Source organism: Camelus dromedarius, chromosome 12, assembly GCF_036321535.1.
Source record: "Camelus dromedarius isolate mCamDro1 chromosome 12, mCamDro1.pat, whole genome shotgun sequence".
Classification (NCBI taxonomy): Eukaryota; Metazoa; Chordata; class Mammalia; order Artiodactyla; family Camelidae; genus Camelus; species Camelus dromedarius.
Window position 1 is genome coordinate 47,740,394 of NC_087447.1, and position 15,361 is coordinate 47,755,754.

The 15,361-nt window shown below is 33.9% G+C and overlaps 1 protein-coding gene across 2 annotated transcripts in view; it reads right to left on the reverse strand.

Moving 5' to 3' along the window:
- Positions 1 to 15,361, reverse strand: part of FCHSD2 (FCH and double SH3 domains 2) — a 194,331-nt gene that overhangs the window by 175,576 nt on the left and 3,394 nt on the right. The gene's annotated exons all lie outside the window — the stretch shown is intronic.

The following is a 15,361-nucleotide window of genomic DNA, read 5'->3' on the forward strand; positions in this document are numbered from 1 at the left end:
AAAATCAAAAAAACAAAAAATAAAAACACAGATTAATATACAATGTGACAAGGGCCTAACAGTGACAAGTACAGGATGTTACGAGAGCACACAGGCTCCCCAAGCAAGCTAATCTGGCACTTCCTCAAGTCAATTTTGTTGTTGTTGTTCAATGTCTGTTTAGAAAAGAGGCAGAATACTGCTGAAAAGAGGAAGGGCAGAGAGCATAACGGCCATCAGTTGGAGAGCTCAGCATTCTTCCCTATGCCAGCAATTTAGATCTAGCACCAAACTTCCATATCTTAGGAAGTAAAACTTAGTCCTAGACTTAAATTTACTCAATCTTCTTAAAAGGCAATTAAGTATATATCTCTTGAAATCTCTCTCTCTCTCTCTCTCTCTCTCTCTCTCTCTCTCTCTCTCTCTCTCACACACACACACACACACACACACACACACACACACACACAGATATCTAATTCTGCTTATTTCCCTCATATTTATCCCAGAAAGGAGTTCTGGTAAATGCAATCTTCTCCCTCATCTCATATTTCAAGAACTTTCTGTTATGTCCCCCTTAGCTAGACAGTCCATTATTTCAACATTGTATAAAGGAAAGACACCTAAAAAGTAATGAGTAGAGGAGTACAGAAAAGGCTTCCCAGATTAAAGCATTCTAAACATATAACTTTAATAAAATATTTTAAAAATTAAAATTATGATTTGGACAAATTAATGAATCTCTTTAGGTTTAGGTTCCCCAACCTATACGAAGTGAATAATAATACCTACCTCCTCAGCTGCTGAGATTTAACTGAAATAATAGATGTTTAAGCATTTTATAAATAGAAAAGCAACTGTAAAGTTTAAAACAATAAAGTCTTAACAGAGTATTAATAATTTTTAAGGGCCAAAAAAAAGTCTATATCCTTAGATACTCGGTGTGTGTATACAAAAATACTGCAGCATTACCTAAAATTTTGCAAGTGGTCACATATCTAATGATGAATTAGTTAAGTACTAGGTAAATAAGTAAAAAACACCACTGTAAACAATAGTTATTATAACAGTGGTCCTCAAACTTTAATATACATGAGAATCACCTAAAAGGGCTTGCTGGGTCCAACTCTCAGAGTCTGTAAAGTAGGTTTGAAATGCCAACTAAAAATTGTCACTTGCCATCTGCTTCCATAAGGATTAGGTCACTCACCAGGGCAGTTGCTGACCTTCAACACACCCTGAAAGGAGTTCAGGGCAGAGATCAGGAATGAGGCACTCTGTGCTCTGGGAAAAACTGGCAGAACAGGCCTTCAGATAGTTAGATATTTTCAGGAGATGATTTAATGAGCCCAATTTCTTGTATCTTCGCATGTCTAGAAAAGCACTAAAATCATTAATGGAGACATCTGCTCTTTTTGAGTAGCAGCAACCTTCTGGTAACTGGCAGTAACCTTCTGTCAAAGCACGTGCTTGACTGCACATATCTCCCTTCACCGAAATCTCATATATACTGACCTCCTCCATGACCTTTTCACAGCAGTTCCTCAGAACTCTCTGAGAGGCTGTCTCCTGGGCTATAGTCCTCAATTTGCCTCAAATAAAACTTAACTCACAATTCTCACTTTGTGTATTTTTTTTCAGTCAACAGGGATAAAGCCAGAGAAACTGCACATCTAACAAGTTCCCAATTGGAATCAGAGAATTATAATTATAAAACTACTCATCCTTCCTGGAATGTCCCACCAAAAACAAAAACAAAAAAAATTAAATCAATTTATATATATAGTTTTTAAAGTTACATACACATAAAAGAAGGAAAAGAACACTTAAAAACAAATCAGACCACCACATTCTTACTCTTCCAACAAGGTTGTGTTAAAAATAAAAATAAATTTGAAAGACTACCCATTATTTCACTGATTTTCAACCTACAAATAATCTACTCAGTTATTCAGGGTTGATTATCCAATTGACAATTTCCTACAGCTTAGAAATCCACCTCTCATACAGTATCTCTTAGCATTATTTCCTGGAATGCTGAAGGTCACTTCCTGGAAGGCCTAAGATCTGAAATGCATTATTAAACAACTGTGTTAACTCCTAGGACAGCAGTTCTCATCCTTACTTACAAATATGAATCACCTGCAATGCTTTCAAAAATATGTATGTCCAGATCTCTCCCCCAAATCAACCAACTCTGAATCTTAAGAGCAGGGCCAAGCATCTGTAATGTTAAGTGTACAGGTGACACTTATGCAATGCACTGTTAGCATCGAAATCTGAATAGGCTACGTTTAATTCTAGGAATACAATATATTGCAAAGACGACAAGGTCATCACACTGTGATGGGAATATTCAGGAATTTGGAAAACCTCTACGATCTTCCTCAACACATAACCATTCCTTCCCTAATACCTCATTCCACTTCCCAAAGCCACAGGAGTTGGGGAGCATCACCCCTCAAATTGATTAAACGCAGTCTAAAATAGAGCTTTTTCTCTAGTTACATGTGTTGACCAACTGACTTATTTCAATTGGACATCTTTAAACTTCTTTGCCTTTCAGCTCTTGGTGTACTATAAATAATGAGAAAAAATGTTGTCAAAATGAGTTACCTGAAAAGAGATCGTTTTAATCACAAAAAAATTAAAATCCAAGTTGATCATGAATAGGCCCTAAGATGAAAAGAGTTACAAGAAACCTTCCAATGGTTTTATAACATCCTTTAAGTAGTATTAGGTCAACTTAGTACAAATTGAATGATGATAGAAGATTATTATGTCCTCTCATTTTTCAAAAGTGTTGATCCCACAACACACACACACACACAAAAATACCTAGAAAAGAGAGGGTTAAAAAAACGCCACCTAAAAATGCATTTTCAAGTAAAAAAAATCACTTCCCTTAAGATTTATAAATATTAATCAGGTTGACAAAATCATTTTGTCAGGAGGCCCATAATCAAGTTCACCTTTGAGAAGTACAACTTTAAATGTTTTCATCTATGATATATCATGTTTAAGATCTAATTTAAAATGCCAAGTTTTCTTTGCCAGGAAAAGACTAGGAGACATTCATTAGTCAGATAATCTTTTATTAAAGTAGAACACATACTCTTTTGAGATCATGGCAGAGAACACATATCAAACATTTTAATCAAATGAAAATTTCTGCTATTTCTATAGAATGCAAATAAAAGCTAACACAATTTATTACTATATTATTTGTCTTTAAACATCATTACTGCAAAATTCATCTTATTCCTCATCTTGAATTACACTGTATATTTAAAAGATAGTACATTATAAATCTTTCACAGCCTTCTACCTGGCACAGCTACTCACATAAAATTAAACACTGCAGTCTTTTTCCTTGCTTTCTTCTTCCTGTTTAAAACAATACTAGTGTATAACATATAGGAGGTTTGAAGTCTTAATTTTAATACATGTGAACTAATGTATCAAGACTAGACTTAAATCAATGTCAAAAGACACTACATTAACAAAATAGGCCATTGTCAAAGCCATTTTTAAAATTTTAACAAAGTTTTACAATTAGTTACTATTATTCATGTATATTTTTATAAACTAATGAAACTTTGAAAATCTGAATATTTTACTGAAAGTAAATTTATAATTATTCTCTTCTCAGAAAAATATTTGTCCTCATGCATATAGCTAATCAAAATGAAACAATGTAACTGGCTAATAGCCACTTACTTTCTACGAAAGAAGCATTTCAGTAACTTTTGTTAATTTATTGGCTTCAAACTTGTAAAGAAGAAAATTTTTATTAAATTGAGTTTACTAACATAAAGTATCATGAGATTATACACATTTCCATCACCCAGTATAAGCTGATTCTAAGCTATCTGCGGAGTATGTTTTATTTTAGGTATGCTGCCCAAAAGTCAAAAGTAAAGGTAATTAGGTAGCCAGAAAAAACCTTGCTGTATAGCAAGGCTTTAGCTCTATTCAGAAACAGTGTCCTTCGCTCTATCACAACAAAACTGCCTAGTCTTAACGTATAACAACAACAACAACAAAGATAAGGCATTTTTGAATGAAAATATCTCAAAATACAATCTAAGCCCCAGACATAATTATTGGAAGAGCCAAGAGATCCCTAAAAATCCACTTTTTCACACAACCCTTCAACCCACCCTGGATCTTAAAAAAAACATGAAACGCCAGACAGTGTATCTTCCACTCCCGTACTGATCAGCCAGACTGAAATATCTGCAAGGCACTGAATCTTACACTTCTTTCTTTGGTATGTATTCTAAGCGGTAGTTCTCGAAACAAGACACTCCCTCCAGAATATCTGGACATGGTGGGCACTGAAAACGTGTGCCCCCAATTACAATAATCCCGAGTGAAAGACATCTGTCTTTCACTTTCAAGAAAACTGAGTACAGCTATCAAAACCAGGGAAAAGATGTTTCTATATTCAATGGATTCCTACCAAGATATAATAAAGGCTGAAAAAATATCTACATAGGTTTTCTCACTGCTTGGAAATACTATGAAATTTCACTGGATTTCAAATGATATATCACACACCAATAGTTTTTAAGGAGCCAAAGAACTTACTTAAATTTTATAGTCAGTCACAGTACCAGGTTCAAACCAAGCTGTTGCACTGCTTAGTTCTCTGATCTTGGGCAAGTCACTTAACCAATCTGAGTCTCAGTCTCCTCATCTATAAAATGGGAACAACAATGATAATTATGACGATGATGATGGTGGTGGTGGTGGTGATGACAGAATGCATAGTTTCTGGGAGGCACTGAGATATAATTAATGTACAACAACAAGGGTTGACAAGGATATGAAGAAATCAGAATCCTCATACATTGCTGTTGGGAATATAAAATGGTACAGTCCCTTTGGCAAACAGTCTCGTAATTCCTTGAACATTTAAACATAGAGTTAAGATATTACTTAGCAATTCCACATCTATATACCCAAGAGAAATGAAAATATATGTACATGAAGAAACTTGTACATGAATGTTTACAAAAGTGTTATTCATAACAGCCAAAAGTGAAACAACCCAAATGGCCATCAATTGATGAACAGATAAATAAAATGCCATGTATCCTAGAAATAAAAGTAAAAATAAAAAATGAGACCTAATCAAACTTACATAATTTTGCACAGCTAAGGAAATCACAAACAAAACAAAAAGACAACCTACGGAATGGAAGAAAATATTTGCAAATGATGTGACCAACTAAGGCTTAATTTCCAGAACATACCAGCAGCTCATACAGTTCAGTATCAAAAAACAAACAACCCAATCAAAAAATGGGCAGAAGACCTAAATAGACACTTCTCCAAATTAGACATACAGATGGCCAACAGGTACATGAAAAGATGTTCAACATTACTAATTATTAGAGAAATGCAAATCAAAACTACAATGAAATATCACGTCATTGCAGTCAGAATGGCCATCATCAAAAAGTCTACAAATAATAAATGCTGGAGAGGGTATGGAGAAAAAGGAACTGTCCTACACTGTTGGTGGGAATGTAAATTGGTGTAGCAACTATGGAAAATAGTATGGAGGTTCCTTAAAAAAGTAAAAGTAGAACTACCATATGATCTGATAAACCCCCTCCTGGGTATATATCTGGAGAAACTCTAATTCCAAAAGATACATGTATCCCAAAATTCACACCAGCACTGCAATATTTGCAATAACCAAGACACGAAAACAACCTAAATGTCCATAAACAGATGAATGGATAAAAAAGATGCGGTGTGTGTACACACACACACACACACACACACACACACACACACACACTGGAATTATTACTCAGTCATAAAAAAGAATGAAATAGTGCCATATGCAGCAACATGAATGGACTGTTGATAAAATTATCATATTAAGTGAAGTCAGTCAGAGAAAGACAAATATATGGTATCACCTATATCTGGAATCTAAAAAATGATACAAATGAACTTATTTGCAAAACAGAAAGAGACAGACATAGAAAACAAACTTATGGTTACCAAAGGGAAAAGGAAGGGAGGGATAAATTAGGAGCTTGAAATTAACAAATACACATTACTATATACAAAACAGATAAACAACAGAGACCTACTGTATGGCACCGGGAACTATATTCAATGTCTTGTAATAACCTATAATGGAAAAGAATCTGAAAAAGTATATACATATATATGAATCACTCTGCTGTATACTAGAAACTAACACAACATTGTAAATGAACTATACTTCAATTAAAAAAAATTGTCAAGCCAGAATTCATTACCCAGCAATTATACCCAGCAAAATGAAGACTAAATAATGAAATTTTCACATAAAATACAACTAAAATAGTCACCAGCACACCTGAACTTCAAGATATGCTAAAGTTCTCCAAGGTGAAAGGAAATGATACAAGATGGAAACTCAAAACACCAGAAAAGAATAAAAAGCACTGAAAATGGTAAATATCTCGGTAAATAGAAAAGACTTTTTAAATTTTTGCCTTTTTCCTTTTAATTTATTTACAAACCATATAAAGTTAAAAGCAAAAACTGTAATATTGTCTTGGGTTTATAATGCATGTATATGTAATGTAAATAACCACTTTAACTTAAAGGAAAGAAGAGTAGATATGGACCTAGACAGATACAACACTTCTACAATTTATCTGAAGTGGTAAAATACTAACTGCACATAGACAGTAAATAGTTAAGGATGTATATTTTAACCCTGAGGGCAGCTATGAAAAATAATAATACACAGATATACAGCAAAAAACCAACAGATCCAAGATACATATATGTTAGGGAAATATGAGAACTCTATGTCATTCTTGAGTGACATCCTCTGATCATTCCTTGAATTAGACTTATTATTATTATTATTAATAATAATAATAATAATAATGAGTATGACTCAAGGAATGACTAGAGGATGGCACCCTTCTTCTATCACCTTTAATATTTTATATTATAGATGCCACAAGCAGAGGCAACAAAAGAAAAAATAAACAAGTGAGATTACATCAAATTAAAAATTTCTCCGCAGCAAAAAAAAAAAGCCATCAACAAAATGGAAAGGCAACCTACACAACAACAGAAAATATTTGCAAATCATATCTGATGAGGGACTATTATCCAAAACATAAAGAATTAACACAATTCAATAGATAAAAACAATTTGATTTAAAACTGGGCAGAGAATATAAAGAGACATTTCTCCAAAGAAGAAATACAGACAGATGGCCAGATAAATGAAAGGTCCTCAAGATTACTAATCCTCAGGGAAACACAAATCAAAACCACAAAATCACCACAGACACTTGTTAGAATGCTTATTATCAAAGGAAAAAAATAACAATATTTGATAGTTGCTAAGAGAGTAGATCTTATAAGTTCTCATCACAAGAAAAAATTTGTAACTACATGTTATGATAAAAGTTACTTATTGTTATCATTTGCAATATATGCATATATCAAATCCTTATGCTGTATATCTAAAATGAAAAGACTGTTATATGTCAATTACATCTCAGTTTAAAAAATGTTACAATATAAAGCAAAAAAGTAAAAAGTGGTATATCCAAACAATGAGGTTAAAATAAAGACATTTTCCAATGTGTGAAAGCTAAGAGAATTGTCACCAGCAGAATTGCACTAGAAATGCTGGAGGAAGTTCTTCAGCCTAAAAGGAAATAATACCAGGCAGAAACACAAACCTATGTGTTGGTCTCAAGAAGGAAAGAAAAGAGTCAAAATTGGTAAATCCAAAAGAGTTTTTTGCTCAATAACATATTTTCCAAAAATAAATGAAGTATGAGTGAGAAAAAAATTGTTTTTTCCTTCTCTTAATCTCTTTAATAAATAACTGTTTAAATAAAAACTAACACTGTATTTTAAGGTTTTAAACAGTATGTATCACAAAGTCTGGGATGGAATAAATAGAATTGGATTGTTTTAAGTATCTTAAGTGGCATGGTATAATATACTATTAACTCTAAGTATACAATGATAGATTAAAGATGCATGATGTAACACCTAAAACAACCACTTGAAAAACAGATAGGTATAGCTTAAAATGCAAGAGAAGAAAATGAAATACTGAAAATATTTTAGTTCAATACAGCTGAGAAAATTATTATATAAAATACCTCTACAGTAAAACAGGTAAAAGAATTTCCCATGGAGAAAGTTGGCTAATAATGCAAAATACATTCTACCACAGAAACAATACTTTAAATGATAACTATGATGTAAAACCTTTGAATACAGTTAATTGAATAAAATTTGCACCTGGACAAGAATCTAACCACCTAATGTTTGCTTCTTTGGGGACAAAACAGTTCCACAACACAAAAAGAAAGGAAGATAAAGTACACAGAGCAAGTTTCCCTAACTCTGAACTACACCCAGCTTGAGACCAGTCATTTTAGGAAGAAAATCTTGTGAATTAAGTATTCTTAATACCTGGAATACTTGGCATACATTAGAAATAAACTGTAAAGCCTGATGATGAAAATAACTTCACCAAAAATGAATTAAAAGCCAAAAATGACATTCGAGCATCAACTAATATAAAGTCTTATTTATATTAGTTGCAAATGCAATAAAATACTTACTTAGACTGAATCATTTAATTTTAGTTTTCAGAGTAGATAATATTCACATAGTTCCAAATTTAAAACTTACAAAAAAAGGAATACAATAAAAAGTGTCTGCTTCTAGCCCCCTTCTCCAGTCCCCAATGTGCGGGGGAATAACACTAAAATATAATCAGGGGACACAAATTCCCAATTGTTTCCTGTGGGACCACAGACATGGTAACACTTTCTGTAATACAAGAAATAACATTTTCTTTTTGAATTGGGATTATTTCAAAGTTCACAAAACAGAAAACACCTGGATGACAAGACACTTGTACACGAATGCCAACAAGGAGATCAAATGGAATGGTAAAATAAAGCATGACCAAGGAATACTGTGAGGAAACAATAAAATGAAATAAAAATATCAACTAAGGTTTTATTAAGTTAGTCCTGACCAACACATGACAGGAAATCTGAAGCAGTGGAACAAAAAAGAGGGTTACAAGCTTTTGTGCCTTGTTCCCAAATTAGTCACTCAAGAGCCAACAGCACAAACCAGACTTACAAACTAACTCCTGCTTATGCATCAGATCATTCCTGAAGACTGACACCAACAAAACAGAACAGCATCTGTAGGATTCAAATGAATATTCGAAGAATTTACAAAGAAAAACACCAACTTACCATGACCCGCCTCCTCAGGTAAAAGGTTTCATACTTGATACTTTCAAGACTGAACTGCCAATCCTCAATTATTAAAGGGAAAATATTCAGCTAGGAGTAATTCTCTCTCTTATTTGTCCTTCCCTGCTTTCAGCTTGGCCACTTTACTACTTATTAATTCTTTCCCCTGAGAAGTAAAAGGAGTTCAGAAAAACGGAAACTGCCTGGAGGGCCCTCAGACCACCATTTTCCCAAATTATCAGAAGACCAGAAGTGGTAAGATATTTAACCACTCTAGTATTCCTAAGAGGAGAATCCTAAGAGGTCATTGGCCTACTGGCCCATTACCTATGGTAAATACAAAAACCTACTCCTGACCTAAGACACTGAACTCAAAAGAAGTTGAGAGGAGGGGATACAAATGGCTTCTGAGGAGTCTCTTATTCTCAGTCTGCTTGGGACAACTGGAATTCCAGCTATTTTTCACAATCTAATGTCAACACATTTTTTACACTTTATGAGAAACAGTAGGAGTAAATTAGAAATGGGTCCCCGTGGCAAAAAGATCAAGCAGTAATGTAGAAAAGCCGTATTACCGCCACCAATATCTATTTCTTGCTGGCCAAGATCACCTCTCCAAGAAGGTAATCATATTCTCAGGCTCCTTTGCAGCCAGGCTGCAGGGGCCTATGGAGCAAACTCAGCCAATGAGATATAAGGGGAAAGTCTTTGGGGATAATTTCTGGTAGAAACTGTCTTCCCCAATAAAAGGGAAGGAGGGGAGGTAGGGAGGGAAAATTTGCATGAGGAGTAACTGTCCTTCCCTTCTGTTTTTCCACCTAATGTTGTATGAGAATAGCATGTTTGGAATTGCAGAAGCCATCCAGCAATCATGAGGAGAATCACTATCAACACAGAAAGATGGAAGTCCTGGCTCTGTTTTAAAAAAAATTCTCCCTCTCATGATTTACATCACTTTTAAATTCTAATTTGAAAAAATACTGGATTGAGAAGCAATAATGATTGCTGATGAATGAAAAAGACCTGAGTCCAGTACCTGAACTGCTACTTCCAGTTTGCATCATCTCTAAAACAACACTGATGCAAGACACATTATGTTCCACTAAGAAAAAATGCTTCCAATTAAATTGATACAATGCCCTATCACTTACAATTTTTATTCACACTTATTAAAAGAGCTCTTTGAAACTTCATTAGTTAGATTTTTAGCATGTATTACTCTTGTGCACAGTTTTAAAAAGATAAATGAAATAAACTAGTGCATAAACTGGTCACATTCAGGTTCAAACTCTTCTGAATCCCTTATTTGAATCAGTCATTGATATCCATGTTTTTCCACACAATATCATCTTCTGTGCCATCAAAATCCCAGGTGATCCAACACTTGTATTCAAACCATTATCTGTGGGACTTTCTTCCAAGCCTACTAATAGCTACTCTGCAAGTTCTGCATATGAAGAATAAATGACAACGCATCACAACCAAAAGCAATTGTAAGATGTATCCAGATTTCAGAAATATAAGAATGTTAAAAAAAAAAGTGCTTCTTAGAATTAATAAAACACAGTAACTTATTTTGTTATCTTGTATAAGACAACATCCTGTAGCTACCAATAGTGAATACCTACCATGTTTGGTATTTCACCTATCTCATTTAACTTTTACTGAAAAGCAGAAAGGTAGATATTAACCTTATTTTATATACATGAAATATGAGGCTCAGAGAATGTTAGTAACTTATTCTAAATTACCCAGCTAATAAGTGGCAGAGCTAGGTTTCAATTGTTGATCTATCTTCAAAGTCCTTACTCTTTTTATCACTTCACTTATCTCAAAGTTTACATAATGCACAGAAGAATCACCTCAGGTGATTCCTCCACAGAGTGGGAAAAATACTGCAAATACTGCAAATATCTGCAAATCATATAGCTGATAAGATAAACAGATAAAGAACTCTCACAATTCAATAAGAAAAAAACAAATAACCCAATTAAAAATGGGCAAAGGATCTGAATACCCAAAGAAGATATACAAATAGCCAAGAAGCACATGAAAAAATGCTAAACATCATAAGCTATTAGGGAAATGCAAATCAAAGCCACAATATGATACCACTTCACACCCACTAGAATGGCTATAATCAAAATACAAACAATAACAAGCACTGGTAAAAATGTGCAGAAACTGGAACTTTCATACATTATAGTTAGCAGGAATATAAAATAGTATAGCCACTTCAGAAAACACTTCGAAAGTTCCACAAAAAGTTAAATATAGAGTCACCATGTGACCCAGCAATTTCACTACTAGGTATATACCCAAGACAAATGAAAACATAAGACCACAAAAAAATTTGTTCAAAGGAGCATTATTCATAATAGCAAAAGAGTCCATCTGATGAATGGATTAATAAAATGTAGTATATCCATAAAATGGAATATTATTCTGCCATAAAAAGAATGAAGTACTAATACTATAACATGGGTGAACGTTGAAAACGTTATGCTAAGTAAAAGCCAGTCACCAAAGGCCACATATTGTATGATTCCATTTATACAGATTCCACCTCTATAAAGAGAGAAAGTAATTGCTTAAGGCTGGAGAAGATGACGGGAAGTGACTGCTGACAGGTAAAGTCTTTTGTAGAGGGTACAAAAATGTTCTAAAGTATGGTGATAGCTGTACAACCCTATGAATATACAAAAAACTTTGAATGGGCTAACTGTATGGTAAGTGAATTAGATCTCAATAAACCATTTTTTTTAATCCTCTAGACCAGATAACCTCTAAGTTTCCTTTCTAGATATAATGGTCTCTGAGAAAATGAAAAAAGTCCCAGAGCTTCCATCAACAGATTTCAGAATCCAATCCCCAGGGACTCCCATGAATCTACAGTTTAAGAGTGGGTAACATATAATACAGTAATTCCTCATTTGATGTCACTAGACCTCCAGATGTCTACAAAGGACAGGCGCTTCTTGAGCCAGTTTCAATTTTTCAAAACATCTGTGACAAACCATACATATTTTTCTCTGAAGTAATGTTTAAGAAAACAAATTATTAGTTAAAATGTACTTTTTGATAGGCAAAATGTTTCCAAAAATGAGACCCGTGATGAGTTTCTTGGTTAAAAGCATGGGAAATACAGATACAGGGAATACAGATACAGGAAATACAAATATAGCACACTAGTATAGAAATTAGGAGAAATGACTTAAGAGTCCACCTCAGTATGATTCACTTCATATCAGCCATGCCTTGGTTTCCATTTTTATCTATAAAATCAACAAATGTGATAGTATCTACCTGACTCTAAAATTCTATAATTTTTCAATATTATATAATGACTTCCTAAAAATGTCTGCTAAGAAGGTAGTTTTTAATATTCTGGGTCCCTGCAAAGAACTTTCTTTACTGACTCTATCATAATAAATAATAAATACATTAATAAACAATACATAGGCTGTAGTATTTAGAAACTTACTTATAAGTGGCCTAAGAAAGCAAACAGAGAATAAAAAAATAATAAACTAAAAAGAAAGTAAAGCGTGCTTGTCTACTGCTGACAGCAAAAGTCAACAGGAAACACTTTAGTATAAAATCTCCCCAGAGCATGGAATGTCCCTGATTAACAACAAATGAGTTATCTTTTCTTCTCATACTTTACTCCCAATACACCAGCTTCCACATGCATCCTTGGAACAAATGAACTGAATAAGGGGAGGAAAGCAAAGGAAAAAACTGTATCATAATTGGTCTCCTCCCTTCAAAATTCCAGAAGAGGAGAAGGGGGGAGGGGAATGGGAACTAACCATAACCCAGTATAAAATTTTCCTATTTACAGCTTAATGCATTGTGGTCTTTTTTTTTTTTTTAACTTTTTAAACTTTTTTTAAAGTCACAAAAACTGTTCTCTGTCTACTCACTTCTTTTTGTTAAAAATGAAAAATATCTGGACTTTTTAGGGTGAATTAATACTAATTTAAATTGAGCATAACACTTGTGGAGGGGGCATCAGTGAGAAGGAGAGCTGTTTGTGGGATTTTGGAGAACAGGGTGGTGGGAGCCTCAAAAAGGGAAAAGCAGTCAAGATCCTTTGCAACATAATACATATAAAATCCAAGTTCAGAGATTTCTAATGAATTTTTAAAAGGTCATTCCACTTGCTAGGACAGACCAAAAAAACCAAACCACCGCCTCCTAAAGCAATTACAGTTATCACAAATACCAAGAGTAGGTAATTTTCAACTTCCAATTCAATATTATCATTTTTTTAAAAAAGTAAATCAGAAACCTGAACTCATGTTTAGGAGGTAATATAGTATTCTGTTCACAACTACATTGGAATGAAGGGATTCATCCTATTTATTTAATACAAAAAAGAACACACTGAGTCCTTTAAAGTAATAAAGGATTCACTAATTCTTGAAGCATCAACAGTCTCCATATTTACGCATTATATATAAAAACAGATATACTCTACATCAAATACCCACAGTCCATTTTAAAGTGCCTACATGAATCAAGGTAAAACACAAGCTCAACAGACACCACTATAACCCCCTACAAAGAGAGCTTATAAAATATCTCACCAAGTGGGGAGGATACAGCTCAGGGGTAGAGTGCGTGTTTAAAATGCACGAGGTGCTGGGTTCAATCCCTGGTACCTCCAGTTAATAAATAAATAAACAAAAAATCCTAATTACCCTCCCCCCCAAAAAATTCACCTAAAAACAAATAAGCTATATTAAAATATAAACAGTTACATTCATTTAACAATTCTGCCAGCTTAAACAAAGGGTAGAAAGACACAGAAATGAATAAAACTTAGCTTCTGACTTCAAGGAATCCACAAGAGAGGGGAAGCCAGAAGCATGTGAAAAATCAAAATTCTTTAAGATCACAGAGAAGATCAAACTTGCCAACTTAGTTAATAACCAGAATTTGCCAAGTGAAAATTGGGAGCAAAGGTATCAACAGGCAAGGAGAACAGCACAAACAAAGCCATGAATGTAGAGAAAACAACTAGATAACCAGAAGTCCTGAGTGGCCAGGGCAGGGAGAATAAGGAGGGAGGATGCATGGGCATGAAATGGTAGTAACTACGCCAGGAAATGAAGCTTGTAGCTAGGCTGCAAAGGGCCATACATGCTATGACAAAGTGTTTGGTCTTTATCCAGAAGATCAAAGAGAACCTGATATATAATAAGCAATGTTACTAGAAAATTAACTGGTAACAATGTGGAAGACAGATTTAAAAGGGGAGACTGGGAAGTGGAAGATGAGAACACTGCTGCAATAATTAGGATATTACTGCAACAATGCAAGTGAAATGTGATACAGTCAGGAATAATACAAACAACTAAACAGTAGCAGCAGGAGCAACAACCTACATCAACTTAGCAGTGACTGTGTGTCCATGTATTTGACTATAAGCCAAGCTACAGGCAATAGGGGAAATAGAGAAAAGAATGTCAACAAGAAGTCTTCAGAATATAATCAACAGGACTTAATGACCACTGACCACTCATATCCCATAAAGGATCTTATACATTAATTCTACCTTCCTAAACTGCTTCTGAAAATTTATTACTTCCTTCATCTAGAGATTTCTACTAAAATAACTTAGTTCACTTAACAGACATTATAAACTTAATTTTTAACCATATGGTAAGTTTCAGGTATCTCAAACAGGAATTAAAGTCTAAAAATTTCCCTGTGGCCACAAGAAAAACAAACAAACAAACAAAAAACCAAACACAGAATTAAAATAGAGTCGTTTTCAATCAGAAAACAGTAATATTGGTATATCCAAGTTTGGATGAATATAAATTTACATGCCTTAGTTAGAAACCCTGAAAAGGCAGGTAAATAGTAGAAATACTCACAAATAGTACCTAAACTAAATATGGGGGAGGAAAAAAGGAACTCTTGATATTAAAATCTTTGGGCTATGAATAATTCGGCTATCCAAACACATATAATTTTATTATAACAATAAATAGTTAATATTTTTCATGAAACCAACATGTGCTTGTGCACCACAGGAAAAAACAGGTAACTGATGAGGCTTACAGACACAATTCCAATTTAATAAATGTGCTACTTAA